This window comes from Delphinapterus leucas, chromosome 18 (assembly GCF_059928025.1).
Source record: "Delphinapterus leucas isolate spDelLeu-1000000601 "Yukka" chromosome 18, BTC_Dleu_Yukka2, whole genome shotgun sequence".
NCBI classification, from domain to species: domain Eukaryota; kingdom Metazoa; phylum Chordata; class Mammalia; order Artiodactyla; family Monodontidae; genus Delphinapterus; species Delphinapterus leucas.
Window position 1 is genome coordinate 29,468,202 of NC_143146.1, and position 24,642 is coordinate 29,492,843.

At 35.7% G+C, this 24,642-nt stretch overlaps 1 long non-coding RNA gene across 3 annotated transcripts in view; it reads left to right on the plus strand.

The window, feature by feature from the left end:
* Positions 1–24,642, plus strand: part of LOC149746837 (uncharacterized) — a 444,764-nt gene that overhangs the window by 335,977 nt on the left and 84,145 nt on the right. For all 3 annotated transcript variants that reach the window (XR_016388615.1, XR_016388617.1, XR_016388616.1), the window contains one exon: positions 1,391–1,520. This is a non-coding gene — a long non-coding RNA (uncharacterized LOC149746837). The remainder of the gene's footprint in view (positions 1–1,390; positions 1,521–24,642) is intronic.

The following is a 24,642-nucleotide window of genomic DNA, read 5'->3' on the forward strand; positions in this document are numbered from 1 at the left end:
CTTTTCCAAGGTGATCTTGCATATGAATAAAAGGCTGTGCTGTATCACAGATAAAAAGCAGATATTTCAGGTTTTTTTGAAGATTGTTTTTGTATAGTGAATGTTATGGAGAAGCAAAAGTTAGGATAAATACTGTTTTTTTCAAAGCTACAGTAAATAATTCCAAATTCCCCAGAGGTCTGTGTTAAAATGGCTGTTGTATCTAAAAAGGATCATTGACCAGATTGTGAAATTATAGAATCTTTACAACTATGCAGAAAAGGAAATACTGTATTGTCCAATCTGTAATTTTATTGATCATTTTCCTTTTACTCTTCATTTTCGGAGACCCTAAATCCTAAAACTCAGCACCAGTTCCATTCTTCTAGTCCCAGACTTTTAGTTTGCTGGTTATATAACAATATCATATACTTTCTATTAGTTAGAAAACAATTAAAAAGCATGGTACAAACGAACTTACTTATAAAACAGAAACTGACTCACAGATATAAAAAACAAACTTATGGTTACCAAAGAGGAAAGGGGGGATTAACGGGTACACACTACTACATCTAAACTAGATATAAACAATAAGAACCTACTATATAGCATAGGGAACTATACTCAATATCTTGTAACAAAAAAAAAAGTATAATATTTTTAAGAAAATGCAAATTGATATACTCTAATAATATAATATAACCTGTTTGTGTGCCTGAAGGTTGCTATCCTGAGCCTATAAAGCACAAATTTCTCATAGCTGACAGCATAGTGTGTCATTCTCTTCATGGCTCTACACCTCAAGTTGGCATAGCCATTTGTTTTATGGCTAGAAGACAAGGAGACATTCTAGGTCATTTGTGTGGAGACAATGGTGTTTTCAGCTAGATTTCCCTGTCAAAATTGCAGCACGATCACAGAGTATGTCGGATTTCCCATCAGAACTGGACAGGAAAGCCACATGACTCTGGAAAGATCAGATAGCAGCTTGACACATCTGTACTCATGAAGTGTCATGTTGGGAAGCTACTAAAAAATTGATGGTTTCCCCAAAGAAACAGGCAAAGCAAACGGCAGAAGGGACAAATGAGATGGAAAATATGTCCAATCAAAGAGTATTCCCCTCAGAGCGGGGAGGTTCTAAAAGCAACAAGACACCAACCCCAGCCCTAACTATCGTAACTTAGGGGCGGTCTGAGAAATGTAAGAGCCAGTATAAAACAGAGGGAAAGTAGATAATGCTAGATTTTCTCCTTTTCAGTATAAAATAAGGACTTATTTTATAAGTCCTTATTTATAAGGACTTAGATACCTACCTAGAACCAAAGCTTAAACTTGTTAATTTGAATATGTCGAAACAATGACATGACTATGTTTTCCTTTGTACCCATACGCTTCTTGATTTTTCCAGGAGCAGAGGCCTCTTAATGACCCATCCAGAGGTCAGTGGTTCAAGGACTATCTGTCTTTCATGGATCAACACCTGGCAGAGAAAGCCCAGTAATGGAGAAGGTGGAGCAGACTCCCAGACAGGAGTAACGGTGGGTACAGTGGTGGCCGCCGTACTGTATTCTCAGATGTATGTGTTTATGGCTGCTTGTGTTGGGCCTTTGCCTTTCAGCTCAGTAAGGGACTCAGTTTTGAACACCATTGTCCCTGTCTCCAAAGAGACACTTGGGTTGGAATTGCCAAGTCCAGGAAACTGCTGTCCTTTGGGACAGTGGAATACTGAATCCTGGGGCTGCATTTCACTAGACTCTGAGCGTTCTGTATTTCTTCAGCAATGCTGGGTGGGAGTGGTGCCTCGACCCTAAGAACCAGCCTTTACAGTGAGAGATAATATGTTCTATCTGAAATGTGCCAGCAGGTAAACTCTCTGAGGGCAGGACTCTTTTCTACACTACATCCCCAGTAGCTGGCACATAGTATGTGCACAGCAGGTGTGTGCTGGATGAATAAAATATAGCATAGTTTTGTCAGATTGAAGCCTTTTCCAAGTAGGTGTTATAATTCTCATCCGCGTTATTTTTATGGAAGTTTCAGTGGGATCACTTCTGCCAAAACAGCTAGAGATTTGTCCCCCTACCAGAGCTGGTAAGTCAGTGAACTGATAACTGAGACGAGGACGACATAAAATGAATTTCTTTCCAGTTTATCAAAACGGGTTTACTGTTTTGTTCTATGAGGTTTCTCATGTGGGTTGAACTAAGTAGAATAGTTGGGAAACCACTTATGCTTGATAGGATTTGTACTGCTGTTTCATGAACTTAGTAGTTGTATCTTTGCTTTACTGACTGGGAAGAGATGCTAGCGATCTCTTTGAAATAACTTGCAAAGCAATTAAAATGTTTTGGGCCCCTGTTGTTCAAGGAGGGGAGAGGAGGTCAAAGACACAGCAGTGTGTCTCTGCCATTAAGCAGCATAAATCCTAGTTGAGGGGCAGAGACATGTACGTATCTACATGACTCACAACTTCCTTTCACAGAGGACCCGCTCAAATGTTCTGTCCCCTTACCTGAACTTATTTTGCTTTATAGTCCTTACAACATGTTTGTTATTATCTGTCTCTTTCCACTAGAATGTAAGCCTATGAAGGTAAAAAGGGTTTGTTTATTTTGTTCATTGCTCTGTTTCCAGTGCCCTGGACAGTCGTTGGTACACACTAACCCCTTAATAAATGTTTATTGTTGAATGAACTGTCAGTATCAGGTAACCTATAATTTCCTCATTGATTTAAGTCTAGATAAACTGTGAGTCTTTTAATCATAACGTTTTACAGTCACCTATGGTCAAGGACAAATGTCCAGTCAATAAATAATATAAGAATTATAAGAAAAAACCTGTTCCTATCCTATTCAGAAAAGAACTGTGGACTCCAATGGATTTCATGTCTTTCAAACATGTATTAAGACATCTTATTTTCAGCAAAGCTTTTTTTTTCTTTTTAGTTTCTGGAGTTTCTGCTAGAGTCAATTCTCTTTACTACTTCCGTTGGTAAAGTGACAACAGTACAGATGGGCCTCAAAACTGTCTGATGGCATTTTGTAGTATATAGAACCTTATACTCACAGAAATAAAATTTTTATGGATGTTACAGTCTTTGTGGAACTTAAGACCACAGAATCTGAATTGATTACTTGAGGGGGAAAAAAAGAATCAAAATCAATACATAACTGCTTAATGTCTCCCAGACTCTGAATTACAGAAAAATTTTTGTTGAAACACAATGAAGATATACTGCGCAATTCAGTCACAGAATAAATGATTCAGAGTTGTTTTTGCCCTAAAATCCATCAATAATAGCAGTAATATTTGGTAGCAAATGCAATTTTGAAGACTGATGTGAACTGTCTGCTTAAATAACCATAACACCAACCAATTAAGTTTTCTCATAGTCATTTTCCTCCCTTTCTTTTTTTTTTATACACCGGTATCTTGGAAAACACCTGCTGATGACAGCTAAGGAACTGTAATTCTTCTGCCTTAGCTTGACTTATTTTTGCCTTAGGGAATGAGTTAGCATGTAAATTAGACATGACTCATTTTAGCCACCTATCAATCCAAAAATATTTGAACAAGGTAGGCCAAAAATGACTGGCTGGGGATTGCAGAATCTATTGGACTATATTGCTTTCTTTAAAATATATTACTTTCTCTAATTGAGTTAGGTTAGCTTCATGTAATTGACACAGGCAAACCTGAAGGATGAGTGGGAGATGATAGCCTGAGGGTCAGGCTAAATTTGATATCAGGAAATCACTTAATATTGGGCAAGATGATCTTTAAGTTACCTTCCAGCCAGACACTGTATGATTTGAAGAAATTGTAGCCCATCACTACGTGCCTCAATCCAGCAGCATCTTGCAGAGTAAGAGTAGGAAGCTGAAATATCTATCATAGAGTGGAAAACATAATTAACTAGTCCACCAACCTGGATTGTCAAATACCCTAACCGATATTTTCCAAGCTTGTTGGTCTTAAGGGTCAGTGGGTGAGCTTGTTAAAAATACTTAGTCTCAAGTTCCTCTCTATTCCTGAGCTCTGCAGATTCTGATGAAGTGGGAACAACTTGAACCAAAGGGAAAACTTTCCTATAATCCTACCAGGAATTAGATGAATGTAGCTTTACCTTTTCCCAGTAACTAAATAAAATGACTGACCCTGTGTATGACCATTTCTAATTATTTACATGTTTGCCTGATCTAGGGGATCATGAATTTAGCTTTGAAATTACCAGGGACAGAAGTTTGATCACATCCAAATTTGATTAATATTTTACATATATACATACTTAATAAGCATTTTAAAAATTATGTACATACTTACATAACATTATTTATATAAAATATTTATTATACATATGTTTGTTTTTGAAATATTGAGTGGGAAAGAGATTGATGTTTTCCTCTCATTCATATTGCAATATCAATTCTCAGGAAGAGAAGACTTGTCAAACTTTAAAATAGTGTGCAATTGCCAATCAGATGTTTTAGATTACATTCTTAACACCCTATTCATCATGAAGAAAATGATATGAAAGGGATGGGCACACTGATATATGAATAACATTATTAAAAATAAAAAAGTTTTATGGCCTCATGTGTATGAACTGAGATGCCATTTAATTATAGACTCAAATAAATGACCCTCTCAGGATAATTTTTTGCATATTTGTATGTGGTTACTTTGGGGACAACATATTTATTTTTGATAACTTTAAAAGTTCACTCTGTATAAAATAGTTTTTAAAAAGTCCTGGGAATTAGTGTGAAAAAAAAATCATTAATTAAAATATTTAACTTCATGCTGATATTCTATAATGGGGTTGGCACCAGAAAAACACAGCATGACTATTTTTTCCTATAAGAAGGTTTTGTATTAATTATACAGCACACTCATTGAAGGCACAAATGAAGACATTTGCACTCATGCAGCTATGTGGGCAAGTGGACATATACTACCTGTGCAACTAATTATTTTTTTCATTCATTGATGAAGAAACCAACATTCATTACTATATGTTTAGATCTAATGAGAGATGGATCTTCTTCTTTGACATTTTATAAGTTAAAAACAACATTAAAATATTTTAAAAATTGCTGGGGAAATCAACATTTCTAGTTTAAGATGAGACTGAGGACTAGAGGGATGGATTAACATCAAAGTTGTGGCCTGGGTTTCCTAGAGCATGTTCTTCTGTTCTTCAACTTCTTCACTAGGAAAATTACAATACTTTCTCTTAGGTTGCAAAGATTCAGTGAGTTCACACATGTAAAATGTTTGGAAGAGTGCCCAGCAAATAATGATGCCCAATAATAATAACTATTGTAATCATTGATCTTAGAACAGGAAGCACTCTCAAGGAAATACAAAGTCCAGGCAGCCCCCTTCTGAAGCATTATAATCTCAGGTCTAAAGATGAGGCAATGAGGGGAAGGTCTAGAACCTACCTCATAAGCCAACTTTTCTTATGAATGTCCACTAAAATGCTTCCGTAGCTCTTCTCTACTTCAAAAAATAATTTTAAAACATTTTCTGAGGCTGTCTGCCTTGGGGCCCCCTGAGTGCCCAGCCGATGTGGGACCTGGCCCCCACCCACCAGAGGGCCCAGGATCTTGGCCTATCCACCAGCACACTTGCACTAGCCCCAGGAAAAGGCTCACCCATCAGTGGCTAGCACTACAACTATGACATTGTTCTAGTAGGCTTCATCTACCAGTAGGAGGGCCTCATCCAAAACTAGCAGAATACACATTCTTTTCAAGTGCAGATGGAGCATTCTCCAGGATAGATCACATGCTAGGTCACAAAAAAGTCTCAATAAATTTGAGAAAGTTGAAATCATAGCAAGCATCTTTTGCAACCACAATGCTATGAGACCAGAAATCAACTACAATAAAAAAAAAATACAAAAACCACAAACATGTGGAGAATAAACAATATGCTACTAAGCAATGAATGGATCACTGAAGAAATCAAAAAGAAATAAAAAATACCTGAAGACAAATGAAAATGAAAACACAACCTTCCAAAATTCATGGAACACAGCAAAAGCAGTTCTAAGAAGGACATTCATAATAATACAAGCTTACCTCAGGAACCTAGACATATCTCAAATAGACAATCTAATATTACACCTCAAGGTACTGAAAAAGAAAAAAAAAACTCAAATTAGTAAGACAGAAGTCATAAAGATCAGAGCATAAATAACTGGATTGGAGACTAACAAAACAATAGAAAAGATCAATGAATCCAGGAGCCGGTTCATTGAAACTATAAGCAAAATTGAAAAACTGTTAGCCAGACTAATCAAGAAAAAAAGAGTGTGGCCCCAAGTCAATAAAATCAGAAACTGAAAAGAAGTTACAACCAACACCACAGACATACAAAAGATCATAGGAGTTTACTATGAAATTATGCACCAATAAAATGAACAAACTAGAAGAAATGGGTAAATTCCTAGAAATGTACAATTTCCAAGACTGAGTCAGGAAGAAATAGAAAATATGAACAATTACCATAATGAAATTGAATCAGCAATTTAAGAAACTGCCCCAAAACAAAAATCCTGAACCAGACAGTTTCACAGGTGAATTCTACTAAACATTTACAGAAGACTTAACACTTACCCTTCTCAAACTATTCCACAATTCGCAGAGAAAGGATTGTTTCCAAACTCATTCTACAAGGCCAGCTTCACCCTGATACCAAAACCAGACAAAGATATACCCCCAAAAGAAAATTACAGGCTAATATTATTGATGAACATAGGTACAAAAATTTTCAACAAAATATTAGCAAATGAAACTCAACAGTATATTAAAGGGATTATATACCATGATCAAGTGGAATTTATTCCAAGGATGCAAGGATGGTTCAATATCTGCAGCTTGTTCTCTCCATTCTAGAGTCCTTAAACCTTTTTCCTCTTGCCCAGCCTATGAAAACTCTGTCTTAATTTGAAGGTAGCATCTATTTAACTCAACTTTGAATATCGTCAGTGGGCATAGACGTTTGGAATAAAGGCCTAGGAGTCTACTAATACACTTCTACTTCCTGCCTTGCTTCAAACCTCCATCAATTAATGAACACAGAGACAGCTACTTCCTGAAAATGATGAAAAGGAAAAGAGAAGCAGACAAGGAGACATTCCCATGAATTGTTATCAAAGAATACTATCCATGCATGCTGATTTATTTTCTGTTACAGCTTTTGATTATCCTTCCCAACTTTCCAGACTATAAGTTTTATGAAAGCAAGAACTCTTATCTTTACCAATATGTATCTAGCAGCTAGTACAATGTCTAGAACAAAGGAGACACTTAAAAATTTGTGTTAAATAAATGAATAAATATAATAGGCATTAAATACATATTTATTGTATTCCCATTGCCGAATGCATTACTTCATAAAGAGAACATATTTAATAAATATTGAATGAAAAAACATAATAGAAGGTTGACAAGCAGAAAGAGAAAAACAAATACCGTATGCTAACACATATATATGGAATCTAAAAGAAAAAAGGTTCTGAAGAACCTAGGGACGGGACAGGAATAAAGACGCAGACATAGAGAATGGACTTGAGGACACGGGGAGGGGGAAGGGTAGGCTGGGACGAAGTGAGAGAGTGGCGTGGACATATATGCACTACCAAATATAAAATAGATAGCTAGTGGGAAGCAGCCACATAGCACCAGGAGATCATCTTGGTGCTTTGTGTCCACCTAGAGGGGTGGGATAGGAAGGGTGGGAGAGAGATGCAAGAGGGAGGGTATATGGGGATATATGTATACGTATAGCTGATTCACTTTGTTATAAAGCAGAAACTAACACACCACTGTAGAGCAATTATAGTCCAATAAAGATGTTAATAAATAAATAAATAATAAAGACATGCTCCTTTTTAAAGAAGAAAAAAAACTATCTGTATTTGCAGTTGACATGATCTTGTATGTAGAATGTCCTAATGAATCCACTAAAAAAAATATTTAATTAATAAATAAGTTCAACAAGTTTGCAGGTCATTTGTACAAAGATCATCTGTATTTTTTATACCAGCAATTAACTATTCAAAAATAACTTTAAGAAAACAGTTCATTTACAATAGCATCACAAATAATAAAACATTTAGGAGTAAATTTAACAAAAGGAGTACAAAATGTATACTCTGAAAACTACAAAACGTTGTTGAAGAAATAAAAGATGAATTAAATAAAGGGAAAAAAAAAAGCTTGACAAGGAGATGCATCAGCAAAACCTTGGAGGTCATTTCACACAGCCTTGAGCCAGGTGAGTTGGTAAGATTTGGCTAAGGATGTTGAATGTGTGAAACTAACCTCTGATCTAATCATAGCACCAATGACAAATGAAAATCAGCAAGAAAGGATCCTACTCTTCATTGTATGTCCCTGAGTCTTCTGATTCAAGTTGATTATACTAAATCTCTATCAAGACTTTTGCCTTGACTTTGTAGCAGTGGTTCTGGGCTTCTACAAAATTTCACTTTGAGATGATGATTAGAAAAGAAGTGTGTGGTATGAGACTGGTAAAAAAAAGTGAAGTGAATTGACCTAGTTAGCTGAATGCTCCAAACAGTTGTATGAACTCAAACAACGTGGAGCATCTTATATATTTTATAAAGAAAAGACAGAAAGGACTGTTGTCTTGAGGAGAGTTCTTCTGGAATAAATATACAATATTAGAGTGAACATGCTTTGTTATTAAACAAATTGATGACCTCGAAAATTCATTTTTTAAATTTCTCTGTGATGTGAACAAAAGTAAAATTAATTATCTCATGGTTATCCCAGAAAAAGGGACAAGTGTGAAAACATTCCCTTTTGCTGTAGAGTACTGTGAATATACTGTTATAGAAATACCATATTATTAAGCGACTGTTTATTCATATACATGTGAGATGGGATTGAGTCTTAACACTCTATCCACAGTCAAACACAGTGCCCAGATCTTTACTGAAATTACATATTTTTCTTTTGAAATCAAATAGCTTATCAAACATGCTCATCTTATCAAATAACATAAACCTTCCTATTAACCTCTTCTAGTTCCTTTCATTTGCTCATGTAGATTCATGCAGTGTCATTTTCTTATTTCAATACAGCCTTGGTCTTACCCTCTTCTTGAACTTGTTATTTTCAAATACATTACATTTCCATGTTAAGCCTATTGTTATAGGCTTAACAATACAATCATATATGTACTGTTTTTTTTTAATTTATTTTATATTGGAGTATAGTTGATTTACAATGTTATGTTAGTTTCAGATGTACAGCAAAGTTATTTAGTTATACATATATCTATTCTTTTTCAGATTCTTTTCCCATATAGGTTATTACAGAGTACTGAGTAGAGTTCCCTGTGCTATATAGTATGTCCTGATTATCTATTTTATATACAGTAGTTTGTCTATGTTTATCCCATCCTCCTAATTTATCCCTCCCCACACACACACACCTTTCCCCTTCGGTAACCATAAGTTTGTTTTCTAAGTCTGTGAGTCTCTTTCTGTTTTGTAAATAAGTTCATTTGTAAAATTTTTTAGATTCCACATATAAGTGATATCATATGATATTTGTCTTTGTCTGACTTACTTCACTTAGTATGATAATCTCTAGGTCCATTCATGTTGCTGCAAATGGCATTATCTCACTCTCTTTTATGGCTGAGTAATATTCCTGTATGTACATATATATATCTTACATCTTCTTTATCCATTAATCTGTCAGTGGAAACGTAGGTTGCTTCCATTCTTGGCTATTGTAAATAATGTCGCTATGAACACTGGGGTGCATGTATCTTTTCAAATACAGTTAGTTTCTAAATAAGAGGAGAAAGGAAAAAGATCTTTTCTGAATGAAGGTGTGCTTTTCTAATTTAACTGTCATGAGAAGTGCGTTTGATCTCATCACTCATATTCCTTGCATTTTATTTGTGCTGAATCAAACGTTCAGATCCGTGTTGTTCTATTATACTATGAACTTGTGGAAGGTTTGATAGTGTTCAGCAAGTAAGTAAATACACGCCTGTTGAGTGTAAGATGACCATAAAATGTTTGTGCCTTTTACCTTTATATACTTTATAATACTTTCTATTAACTGGTCTCAGTAACCATGACACAACTTCCCTCACCTTAAGATGAGCTACAAGTCATATCTGAATATATGCCAGGAAAAGATATATATGTAAACAGGAATGAGAAGCATGACTTCATAGCCTTATGTTTATTGTAAAGTGCTACCCCTACTCATTTATTCTCACTTTTTATTTTTACTTTTGCTCATTTCTCCCTTCCATTTTGAATCATTATACAGAACATTTATCTCAGAATCCTGCTGCTCATTGATTGCTGACAATCAATTCTTTTTGATTGTTTGATTTTTCTTTTCCTGAGAGAAGTTAGTGCTCCAAGTGACTGGGGCTGCTAACACCTGCTATGGAGTTAGAGAGGAGTAAAGTATAAGGCATTAATTTTTTTCATGGACAACTAGTGAGAACCTGGCATACCGCCTGGGAAGAGGTAGATTAATGAGAAGGGGATGAAATATTGATTCTAATGTTACCTATTTCTGGACTCAATGTAGATAACTCTTCAGGTAAGTTTTGGCATTATACATCCTCTTGAAATAATTGAGAATGTCCGGTGTAAAAAAAAAATTTAGTTACTTTTATTTTTAAGCCATATTTATTGATGTGTAATTTGTTTACAGTAAAATTTATTCTTTTTTAGGTATACAGTTTATTTTTGACAAATGTATACAATTGCATGACCACCATGGCAGCAATGATACAGAACGTTTTTATCATCTCAGGGAGTCTCTAGTGCCTGTTTTTGGTGTATATCCTCCACTTCCCCCACACACCTTCCTTCTGGTAACCATTGACTTGATTTCTGTATCTATAGTTTTGCCTTTTCCAGAATGCCATAGAAATAGATTATACAGTATGTAGCCGTTAATGTTTGACTTGTTGCACTTAGCATAATGCCCTTGAGATTAATGTTGATGCAGGTATAAGAAATTTCTTTCTATTGCTGAGTAGTATTCAGTTGTATCATATATCACAATTTCTCTATATATTTGACAATTTTTGGACATTTGGGTTGTTTCCAATTTTTGAAAATTATGAGTAGAGCTGATATAAACTCCCATGTACAGTACTTTGTGTGCACATATATTTTTATTTCTCTTGGGTAAATACTTAGGAATGGCATTGTTGGGTTGTATGGTGAGTATGTTTAATGTTATAAGAAACTGTCTGTTTTCCAAAGTAGCTATCCCCAGCCATGCCATTTTTGCTTTCCCATCAGTAATGTATCAGACTTCCAATTGTGCCACATCCTTGATAGCACTTGTTATTGGCAGTTCATTTTTTTTTTAATTTAGCCATTCAGTAGGTATGTAGTGATGTCTCTGTGGTTTTAGTTTGCATTTCCCTAAAGGCAAGCTTAGTTGACCAACTTTTTATGTGCTTTTTTGCAATTTATATCTCAATTTTGTTGAAATATCTGTTCAAATTTCTTAACTCATTTTTCTAAATTGTTTTTTATTATTATAAATGAGTTGTAAGAGTTTTTAAAACTACACTTTGGATACAAGTTGTTTATCAGATTTTGTAAATATTTTCTCCCAGTCAGTGGCTTGCCCTTTCATTTTCTTAACAGCATTCTTAAAAAGCAGAAAATTTTGATTTATGAAGTCCAACTTATCAAGTTTTTTTCTTTTTCTTTAATGGCACATGCTTTTTTGGTCCAAATAAGTTTTTTCCTAAACCAATGTCATAAAGATTTTCTCTTATGTTTTCTTCTAAAAGATGTATAGTTTCAGGTTTTACATTTAGGTCTGTAATCCATTTTGAGTTGATTTATGCTTAAGGTGTCAGGTATGGGTCAAACTTAATTTTTTGTATGTGGAAGTGCGTATGTTTTTGGAAAGACTATCCTTTGGCCATTGATTTACTGTGATACATTTGTTGAAAATCAGTTGACCATGTGTATGTGTGGAGGTTCATTTCTAAACTTCATTTGTTCCTGTTTTACACTAATACTGTCTTTATCATTACAGCTTTATAGTTAATCTGAAATCATGGAGTCTAAGTACTCCAACTTTTTTCTTCTTTTCAAAATTGTTTTCGTTATATATGTCACTTTACGATTTCTACAAAAAAGAACATTTTGGAATTTTGATTGGAATTGTGTTTAATCTGCATATCAATTTATGGAAAATTAATATCTTAACAATATTATGGTTATTTCAATCTATGGGTATGATGTAACTCCCATTTGTTTAGATTTTATTAATTTTTCCATTAATTTTTGTAATTTCCAGCAGATCTTGCAATTATTTTTAAAGATTATATCCAGGAATTTCATGTATGGATATAAAATTTCATGTATGGAATTTCATGCATGGTCCTATTGTAAATGACACTATTTTTAAAAATTTTATTTCTAATTGTGCATTGGCACTATATCGAAAACATTTGATTTTTGCATATTGACATTTATCATTCAAACTTGCTAAACTAACTTATTAGTTCTAGTTGTTGTGGGGTTTTTTTTGTAGATTATTTGGGACTTTCTATTTAGATGGTCATGTCATCTGTGACTAAAAGCTTTTTATTTCTTCCCTTCCCATTTTTATGCCTTTTATATTTTTCTTGCCTTAATGCAAAGTTTAGGATCTCTAGTACAATGCTGAATAGAAATGAAGTGGTAAGAGCAGAAATACTTGCCTTATCTCCTTTTCTTAATATATTCAATTAAAAGTATAAAGATAGTAAAAATCAGAGTGGTGTCAGAAGCTAAGTTCTAGCTCCAGATCTACCATTAACTGTTAATTGAGATACTAATTTCCTCTTTATTGTAATGAATATCCCCAAGAATGAAAAGTGTTTAATACCAAATTAAAAACCTATTTACAGTATGAAATAAAATATCAGATTTCCTGATCATATTTTGTATTTATATGAATGAAACAGAAAAATGCCTGAGATTTGATTAAACTTCCTGATCCATAGGCAATGACATTTAAGGATATATCCATATAGTTATACCTATTACTCAACAGTACTTGAATCTTATTGCTTAGTCACATATTGTGTACACATTAAATATTTAGATAACTATAAATCTAAAGTTAAAAATAAGCTATGAGGCTATATTGTACAACACAGGAAATATAGCCGATATTTTATAATAACTATAAATGGAATATAACCTTTAACAATTGTGAATCACTGTATTGTACACCTCAAACTTATATAATGTTGTACATCAAATATACCTCAAAAAAAATACCCAGATTTTTTTGTTAATCAATTAAAAAGTTATCTACTTGCAATTTTAGTTTTTGTGTACCCTGCCTTCTAAGATTACAGTTGGTGATTGAAAATAAGATATGAATTGCATTATAAATTATAACATTAGTTTTATGGTTTTAAAATTAGCTTTTTGTAGGTTGAAATTGTGAAAATTAATTCTTTAGATCTGAATGTCTTTGGGTAAATACAATTAAAATTTTCTTAAGTTTCTCAAGAGTGGCTAGAAGCAGGCTTTAGATGATGGTGACCCTACCCAGAATGTGTACCTAATTCTCATTGTTTTTTAATAAAAGAATGTGAAAACAACAATTCAGTGAGGAATTTTTAAAAAATATACAAATGTGCTCTTTCCATTTATACTTGCTTGAATTTAACCTCTTTTTCCCTTTCACCCAGAGGTATCTGTTACCTTAGGAAGATATGGATTGTAATAATTTGGAATGTAAAATAGCCAATTTTAGCTTTTGACTCACAAAATAGGATCTTACAGACCATAGACAGACAATAGTTCTGAAAGCCTTTGCATATCGAGTAAAACTTGGTGATCTGAACTGAGATTTTAAGCCATAGGTAGTAAGAACTCAAGATACGCCCAGGTTAAAAATGAAGTCTAAAAGTTCTTTTAATTAAATTTTTTTAAGTTTAATTTTTTATTTTTGGTGAGAACATTTAAGTTCTACTCTCTTAACCAATTTTTATAAAGATCCTTTTTAACTGAAGTGTGGAGAAGGCAGAGACTCTTAGAAAATGAGACTTTCCCTCAGAGCTCTGCTTTCCCTTTTCCAACCTTTATCCTTCAGGCTTTGCCTTGGGTGTGAACCCTAAGAAGGAAGAAACTCTAGGTGGGGACTTCTGGATCTCAGGGCAATTACCACTCAAGGAGTCCCCTCTCCAATATCCAACACAGAGCAGGTACAGATGAAGGAAACAGTGTTGTGGTATGTTTAGGAAGAAAGAGGGCCTAAGATAATATAAATGTTCCTGAGTAAAACTCAGCTCTCAAGTGGAGTTGTGTGAATTCCACAGACTCCTTGGTAGCCTGAGAGGGTTATAGAAGATCAGTGAGCAGGAAATTAAGCTGTAGCTGCAGTGTGGACCCACAAAACAGCTCTGGCTACACATAAGGTAATCTGCAGTGCTCATGAGGGGAATTCTGGACAACAGGGAGAAGTGGCTGATGTCTTTGGAGACAACTGGCATGCCTTGCCCAGGCTGAGAAAGCAATTCACAATTATATAAATTGATATATAGCCATGGACACATCAGCATTAGAGGCTGTGAGCAGGTGCGCAAAGACAAAAGGGGCAAGACATTCATTCAGGGGACAGCATTTGGACCTCTGATAATCCAATGCTATGAGAATATTAGCTTTTCTTTTCTCTGTCCCCAGGCACTATCTTGGCAGGAGGCAAGGATGGGAGACCTCCTTGATGGGGAAGAAAGCCTGGGAGGGAGATTAAACTTTGACCCTGGCCCCATTTATATCCAAAATAGAATGACTTCCCTTTAGTTAGAAAGTGTAAATCATTCCTCTAAGCCTGTCATCAGAGGGAAAGACACTCAGGAACAAAATGAAGTATGTCTTGAATATTAAAGGAACTTTTTGTTTTTTGCACTTTGGGAGTATCATGTGTGAATTCTCATCCTATTCCACCCTTACAGAAAAAACTAATTTTTCAGGACAGAAAATTTGTTTCATACATGTGGTATGTGGCTACTGACCCTTTCAGTGATGATATTAAGCTGAATGCTTGACTTTCTGGCAAACCCCACCTCTTACCTCTATCTTGTCAAATTTGGAGTTAGAAATTCTGAGAAAGCTTTGAAATTTGTCTCTACTTCAGTGAAAATATATTTTGTGTACCATGATGAATCAATTAAAATCTAAATTTTTGAACAGTAAAACGTTCTTTACAAAAAAGTTACTCGTTACTGAAACAAAATTTTAAAAGTGAATACACAAAAGGATTTATATGGCTTTAATTTAGATGATCAGCCTGAGCTGATCCAATTGCACCTGCCAGCATCAGTTAAAAATAAAATACTAACATGTTTAGGGCTAATGTTCATGAAAGGATGTATTGTCTATCCAAAACAAAGCAGGATTGTTTCCTCTTGATTGTAAAGGGCTTCTTGCTTCCCCTGATGCTCAAAACTTATGTCATGGGGCTATTTAGAAGTGAGTAGTATCCACATCTTCTATACTTTGAAAATGAGAGTTGTCATCTGAGTTTCAAGGTTCCCTTAATACCCATGCCAATTTTAGTTTCAGTATTTCAAGAGAAATTAGACAGCATGTGTAGGCAAGAGTAATTCAAATGTATTATTTATTCTTAGATTTTTTTTTTTACATCTTTATTGGAGTATAATTGCTTTACAATGGTGTGTTAGTTTCTGCTTTATAACAAAGTGAATCAGTTATACATATACATATGTTCCCATATCCCCTCCCTCTTGCGTCTCCCTCCCTCCCACCCTCCCTATCCCACCCCTCTAGGTGGTCACAAAGCACTGAGCTGATCTCCCTGTGCTATGCGGCTGCTTCCCACTAGCTATCTACCTTACGTTTGGTAGTGTATATATGTCCATGCCTCTCTCTCGCTTTGTCCCAGCTTACCCTTCCCCCTCCCCATATCCTCAAGTCCATTCTCTAGTAGGTCTGTGTCTTTATTCCTGTCTTACCCCTAGGTTCTTCATGACATTTTTTTTTCTTAGATTCCATATATATGTGTTAGCATACGGTATTTGTCTTTCTCTTTCTGACTTACTTCACTCTGTATGACATTTAAGTTTGGAACATGAATCAGATGGACTTAGGTTTAGAAGTAAGGATGAATTTCTTGCCTCCTGATAATCACTGACGATAGCAATGGTTCTTAAATTGCTGTCACTAGATCAGCCACTTCGTGTGGGACCATTCTATGGGAACTTATTAAAATTCTCAAGCCCTGCTCTAGAACTACTGAATCAGAAACTCTGATTGTGTGGCTTGTATTTTAACAAGACTTCCAGGTGATTCCAATGCATGCTAAAGATTGAAAACCACTAATCTATAGAATACCACTAAAGAAACATCACTTATCCTGAAATCCCTTAAAAATGAGACAACTGCATATTTTGAATGCTTTGGTAAAAATCTTTCCAAGAAGTAGCTGGACCAATAATCTATTTAGCATTATTTTACTTACATGTATTAAAATGTTTAATTATAAATTTCTTAAAATGGTATACATAATGGTATGTATGGTCACTTTTGACTCTAAACATGTATGATATACAAAGATAAGAAAAGTAAATGTATAAAAGCATTTAGAAATGTGACTGGCCATTAATTGAATGCTAATAAAAAGTGATAACACTTAAGGAGCATCTATTTCATGTAGCAACATGCTAGACAGTTTTACATATATTATTTTGTGTAAATATCTAATATTTATAACAAATGTAAAATATCTTCCCAAATGTCACCCAGTTAGGAGGTGATAAGTCAGATGCAAGTCTGTTCTTCAACTATAGCCTTACCTCCTTAAGTTAATTTACTTAAGTGATCCTACTCTAGGAGATTCATTAATGACAATAATAAGATATTAGTTTGGAATACTAGTCTCCTAGTAATAATCATTGTGCAGGTAATATCATGTATTTTATTAATATGGTGATACACTGGAATAAAGCCATTGAGGGAGAGGCTCATCAGTAGCAGCCTTTATATTTATGATGTGCTTAAATATCTCTTCTATCACTTCTCTTTGATGTTAAATCCTCTTTATAATCTGAGTACTTTGGTGACTCAGACTAAAGCCATGACTTTCCCATGACTCTGTTTTATATATCACTACTTAAAGAATAGTCTTGGGCTTCCCTGGTGGCGCAGTGGTTGAGAGTCCGCCTGCTGATGCAGGGGACGCGGGTTCGTGCCCCGGTCTGGGAAGATCCCACATGCCGCGGAGCATTTGGGCCCGTGAGCCATGGCCGCTGAGCCTGCACATCCAGAGCCTGTGCTCCGCAACGGGAGAGGCCACAGCAGTGAGAGGCCTGCGTACCGTAAAAAAAAAAAAAAAAAAGAATAGTCTTCATAACTAGACTAAGAGAAGAGCATGCAACAAGAATGGAATTTAAGTCAGTAGTTGGCTATATCAAAATTTTATTGCATTATTTTAAAAGTATCTTTTCTCTGAAAACTTGGACTCTATGCTACATTATTGCTATCTCAAACATTTTTTTTGGAAAGAGTAGTGACAAACTAAGTTTGAAAAATACCTTATCACTCTGCTATGTTGTTATTCCGCTCTGTATAAGTACATATTCAACATCAATGAAATAAAATCCAATTGCCCACAACAGTTAGGCGGAACTAGCAACATCTGGAGGGCTGATATTATAGGTGGAAGTAGGGAGAAGACATTCAGGAGACTGCGATTCGATAAAAAGCTATACATTTTTAGTTTATGGGCTCAGAGTTCAAGAGAACACTGCTATTATTCAGTCAAACTATCAAGAGGTCATAAGACTCTTGGGTCAGATAAGACTTTTGCTTTCCTCTGAAGCTGCACTAAACCTGGAGTAAAGAACGTTTTTGGAAAGCATGAACAGATTAGAATAACCATTATGGATTGAATTGTGTCCTCCAAAAAAAGACGTTGAAGTCCTACCCCCCAGTAGCTTATAATACGACCTCATTTGGAAATAGGGTCATTGCAAATGTAATTAGTTAACATGAGGTCATACTGGGGTAAGGTGGGCCCTTCATCCAATATGACTGGTATTCTTGTAGGAAGTCAGAAACATGGAGGGAAGAGGGCCATGTGAAGACACTCGCATAGAGACTGAGATTGGAGTAATACACTATAAACTAAGGAATGCCTGGGACTACCAGAAGCTGAAAGAGGCAAGGAAAGACCCTCCCCTAGAGGCTTCCGTGGGAGAATGCCCCTGTCAACACCTTGATCTGGGAAGTGTGACAGAATACTTTTCGGGTGTTTTAAGCCACCCCGTTTGTGGTACTCTGTTACGACAGCCCTCGAAAACTAACACAATGAGGTAATGGGAGAGGAGAGAAAGAACAGAAAAGGGAAACTGGAAATTCTCTAAAAAGCATTAGTTAATTCAGCAGAACCAAGAAAGCTGACTCCCAGGCTTACTATGGAAAGGTCAAGAAACAACCTGATTTACCTTGTCTGATCCCCCAAAACTCAGGAATTGATAATCCAAGTATGTATGTTAACTAAGTTCCTGGACCCAATTCCAACATGTGTGTGTGGAGCCTTCCCCACACTAACCAGCAATTCTTAGATACCTGCAGCATATCCAAGAATTCAATTCAATTCTGACATTATCTACCTGGAGATAGAATCAGATTCTATAGGTAAAGGGTCCAGTCCTGCAAGACCACCCTTTACTTCATCCACCAATTGCAAGCCCAGGTTACCTGTGCTTCTGACTAACTGACTACAGATTGGAGATTCTAACAACCCCCTCCAACTCAAGATACCAATCCTAAGTCCAGACTGTTACCTGTATGTCTAACTGACAGGCTTAGATCAGAAGTTTTCACAACTCCCTCATTGGGTTCAATTACTTTGCTAGAATAGCTCATAGAACTCAGGAAACCTATTTACTCACTAGATTACCAGTTTATTACAGAGGATATGAATCAACAGCCAGATGAAGAGATGCTTTTGGTGAGGTCCCGAACATAGGAGCCTCCGTCCTCATGCAGCTTAGGGCTTGGCAAGGTAGCTTGTAGAAGTGTTCAGCTTCCTGGACCTGGAAGCTCTCCAAATCCCCTCCTTTTGGGTTTTTATGGAGACTTCATTACTTAGGCATGATTAACTCATTGACCACTGGTGACCGATTCAAGCTTTAGCCAGCCTCTCTCCTCTCCCAGGAAATCAGGGGGTGTGACTGAAAGTTTCAAACCACTATTCAGTTGGTTCCCCTGGCAACCAGCCCCCATCCTTAGGTACTTTGTAAAAGTCACCTTCATTAACATAAAGCCAGTTGTGATGGAAAGGGCTTGTTATGAATAATGAGATACCCATTTCACCTTTATGGCTCTGAGGCATTTCCAGGAGTTGTAGACAAAAGACCAAATATTACAGAAAAAGAGGCTCCCATTGACTTTATTGCTTAGGAAATTCCAAGGGTTTTGGGAACTGTGAGCCAGGAACTGTGGAGGAAGACCAAATATAAGTGAGAAATATATTTTGGTCATCTGAGTGACCAAATATATATATTTATTATAAATCATAATATCACAGTATGGAAGCTGAGATGAGGGAGAGTGGGAGCTGAAGCATAAGTGGATAGAGACAGAATCAAGCAGGAGGCAATAGTATAGAGACGAGGATCATCAGACCAGCCCCATGGGCTTCTGAATAGAAAGAGATGAAGATCTTGGAGAATCTTCCTGAGATCCTGGAATGTAGCAGCAGGTACTTTTTATATTAAGAGCCCAAGAAATCTAAATCAAGAGTAGGAGGGAGTTTCAAAAAGTGCTGAGCTAGCATGGACAGATCTCTTGATCTCTTAAATTTTTAATGGTGTGACAATACAATTTAAAGATGGGGCAAGGTGGGAAGAAAGGCCAGCTTGTAAACAATGATATTACAAAAACAGCTGCATCTTGGCAACAGTGTGATTTGACAGGACTTAAAAAGGTGAAGTCAAATTGAAAGAAGTTGGGTTCCATGTAAATGTTTTCTAGTTTAGAATAAATTTTTAGAGAGAAGAACACCCAATTAACCCTGGCTATTGAGGAATAGAGATGTTAAGGACAACCAAGGAATTGCCAGTTACTTCTCTTTAAGGCTATTGGAAAAAGAACCATCATATTCTACCTAAATGCAAAGCCTTTGAAACCTAATTTTAAGTATGAAAATCTATGAGCAGTTTATTAAAGATACAATTTTTCTTCTTTGTCATAAATCTTTAAATGACTTGGTGTTTCGCTTTTAAATGTATATGGTGTCTTTGTAAAAATCTACTTAAATTCTTTTTTTATGCTATACTAATTTAATGAATCACTTTTCATTTGAAAAATAATTGGTTGTCCTGCTGTTTTTCTACCTCAAGTTTGAAAAACAATGACCCTAATAGTAGCCGGAAAATGAATGAATGCAAATTCTTCTCAGGAAGGGGAAAATTTCCTCCTTTACCCCTCTTAAGTTCTGTGGCTGGACTAATAATAAAATCAATGCAAGACAGATTAACAGGAGAAAAAGAAACAAATTTTAATTCATGCACATGGAGGTGGCATAGAAACGGGTCCTAAGAAGTGGCCAAAGCAGGCAGCTTTTATACTTTTTAGACAAAGAAAATAATAAATTTGGGAGGAATTGACAGGACAAAGAAACTTAGTTTTTGGGTGCTCCATTAGTGAAGAATCTAAACAGAATGTGGGTTTGGGGTAGTAAATTAAAGAAGTAACAAGATTTGTTTATAGAGGCTTCTCAGGCTGAATTCCTTATCTGCAGAGTGAACCTTTCATATGGCGGGTTTATTTCCTGCTTTCAGGGAAAAATATGTTTGTGTGTATATATATATATATATATATATATGTCTTTAATGGCGCAAATAGATAATGCTTGTATAATTTAAGTTTGACATTACATTTACCAAAACCGATGGAGTTCATTTTAACTGGTAAATGTAGTAGAAAATAAAAGACTATGAACAAGGAAAAACAGAGCATGGCTCACCACCCAGTTCTGCAAGAGTTAAAGTTGTAACCCGCTGAGGTTGCCCGTGGACAGTGCATACTGAAAGGAATTCGGGATGAAAAACAGGATCAGGTACTCTGTACTTCACATAAACAGATCCTTAGATAGTTAAATGTATATGTCAGGAAGAACTTCAGTGATCCCAGATTCTTGCACAGAATAGCACTAAAACCATTAACTTGAGATCTCTGTTCTTTGTGATTAGCAGCAACCTTTTACCACGATGTATGATTGACTGCATGTATTTCCTAGCCAAAAAAGTCATACATAAACTGGCTTCTCCCCTGTCTCTCTCTTTGGAGCAGTTTCCTCAGAGCCACTGAGTGGCTTTCTCCCAGGCTATAGTCCTCAGTAAGTCCTTGAATAAAACTTAAACTCACAACTCTTATGTTGTATGTTTTTCTTTAAGTCAATGCATCTTAAATTTTGAAGAATTGGCACATGTGGGGAAAAAATCAATGTTTTGGGGGTTTAATTTTCCTTTAGAAAATAGTTCTAATGCTAACTCTTTTTGTTCACAATGTCCCATTTTCAAATTGTGTAGTTTAAAAAAGTGGATTTAGGTCAAGGGCTATTTCAAAAATCAAATAGGGTCACTAATTCCCTCAGAGAATTATAAGTAGTTGTGAAGTGAACCAGTTTCCCTAAATGCTGGCTGGATGTTATGTATTACTTTAATTCAGGTATTATAACATTAAAGCTTCTTTCAGTTGTGGATTATGTATATTTCAAAAAGACAGCATTACCTCACCTCCTAATTTGATGTCACTCTTTTTATGAATTTCTTTTTATGGCTTTCTCAAGAGGCTAGGCTACATAAATCAGAAATTCAGACTATAATTTCTTCAAAAACTATTCAGTTAAATTAAAAATTTAAACTGAAAATAATTTAGTTTCAAAAATATGATGAATACTTATTCTATTGAAAAAATGATGAGTATTGTGACATACACAAAGATGATGCAAATATGTGATAATTTGTATAGATACAAAAACGTGATGCATCCTAAAAAAGGAGAAAATATCAACTTTTCTATCACCAGATTTAAAAGTTAGAATTGTTTACAAAAAATTTTCCCATGAAGATAAATGTTTCAAAGAGTTTGTTTTAATTCCCACTTGTCAAATTCTGTCTTCATCAAATATAAATACAGATGTGAAACTTTTGTAAATAATGGTAATGCACTATTACTAAATAGGGTGTTTTTTTTTTTAGAAGTGGGGATGCATTTATCTTGATCAATTTTCACATTCTCACTGAGTGTGATCAACCGTTCCTTATGTTCAGTGTTTCCTGATGAAATGGCTATAATTAAGTGGGCAGTGTATAGGTGCAGAAAAATAATAGCTAGCACTTATGTAGTGCTTACTGTGTGCCAGGCTATTTGAAGCTCTTTACACATATTAATACAGTTAATTCTCAGAACAACCCAACAACATGTAACTAATATTCTCTCCATTTAACGCGGAGAGATTAAGTAACTTGTCCAAGGTTACACAGCTGTTAAGTGACAGGCAGAATTCAGATACAGGTAGTTTGATCCTGGAGATTATGCCTTAGACCATAATTCTATAGCCCAAGATTTTACAGTAATAACTCTGTAGAGTTATTCACTCACAGACTCACCATTAAAAATATTGATTATGCTATGGGGTTAGGGGGCAAAAAAAAAAATATTGATTATGCTAAATTGGGATAAGGATGGAAGAGGGAGGCAGAAGCTACTCTGATGAACTATGCAGCTGAGGAAATTTATCAAATTCATGGTTTTGTATTTGTAGAACTCACCCAATGGCCTGCTCTATCACAGAGGCATTTGTAATAAACCATTCAGGTTATATCTGACAGTTGCAACAATTCAACTGCTTTCAGATCCCTCAAATCAATTTAAAAATGAGCATTATGGACGAAGGTTAATAAATATGTGTATCTAGTGGTCAGCCACAACCAAGTGTCTGAAGAAATGAAACAACTGGCGCTCTCCTTCTGGACACACACACAGTGAGGCAGGGATAACAAGTAGTTATCAGTAAGCCAGCTCCCGGGGCTGGCTAGGGCTGCCTATGTGCCCAGGTAGCTGCGTCCTGGAGAATTCTGAGGCTACATGCAGATGCCAAAGGGAAAGAGGCTGCCCTGAGTTACCAGCAGTTACGAGGGTACATGTCATCTTAGGTAAGAGGATAAAATGTCTAATTCCAGTAATTATGAAGGGTCCTTCAATTCAGTGCGTAGCACTAATCAAATTCTCCCTTTACCCCAGTTTGCCTTTCACAGTCAGTAATCATTTACTTTTGCCACTCTGCCTCTGTAGTTTGTCAGGACACAATATGTTTCTAATTTAAGGTCTTTTAAATGAAGGTATTATGGAAGTATAAAACATTTTAATTCAGTCGTTTAAGGTAGCATTGTAAACCCAGTTAGAAAAATAAACAAATAAGGAAATATACCTCAAAAACTTTATTGCTTTTTACTTGCTGTTCTGAAGAAGTTGTAGTTCTGGAGAAATTATTATTTCTCCCAAGAAGCAAAACATCACTTATAATATGAGTGCTTCTGGCACATATACTTGAGAAAGAATCACCTGTTTGCAAAAATAAGCACTGAATAAGAATCTATTGTGTATATGGTGTATACACAATAGTCAGGGTGATCACAACTCTTCCTGCACGAAGTTATTTCTTCTGCAACTATTTGAACTTAGTAAGACAGTAACTATCCCTTGAGCAGATTTCATGGTCACAGATTGCTTCAAAAGCATTGGTAGGAGAATATCATTAGTAATGAGTTAACTGTTAAAAACTGTTCAGCATCTGGGCCCTGGGGTTGCCAAGAGCTGTGGTGTGTTCTTGATTGTTGGCTGAAATTCTGGAGCAGATGAAGGAGGACGAGGAAGAAGAGCAGAATCCTGTGTTGATATCAGACGAGGCAGGTGCTAATATGACTAATGGGATGCAGTCACATACAGTGCCTTTAACTCAGCAAAAGTTCCTGTTCCATAGCAATAACTAAAGAAGGGGGAAAAAAGTTTTGAAGCCTAATCTTTAAAGGTGCAACTGTAGACACTTTAGCCTACAAATTCAGAAGGTTCCTTATCTCAATATTGATATGTGCTTTTGTAAGCATTCAGGTTATTGTACATTCATTAATAGGCAAGAGGAAGTTGCCTGGTTTGAACGTAAGGGGAAGTCTTGAATTTTGCTGGCTCTCACAGGAAAGCACAACAGCTTGGCTCAGATTATGTTAATTCTTCAGCTGGCACTATTTGCACTAAGGTTTACTAATCACTCTGTTTTGGTACAAATTTATAATCGTTTCTCCCAGAGCACCCCGGAGCTGGGGGTGCTGGGTATTGAACAGGGTGATTCCTGGGCACCTTTCCACCAAACGGGGACTCTGATATTACCATCCTCATTCGGCTCCTTGAGTTCAACCTACCCTGTCATATTTCTGTGCCTTTGTATGGAATTTCCTTCCCTAAAACACCCATCTTCCTTTCTTTTCAATAAAAATCTCGTTAATCGTTCAAAATAAAGACTAATATTTCAAGGACAACTGAAATAGAGACATTTCTTCTAAGCCTGACAATTAGCCTTAGCATTC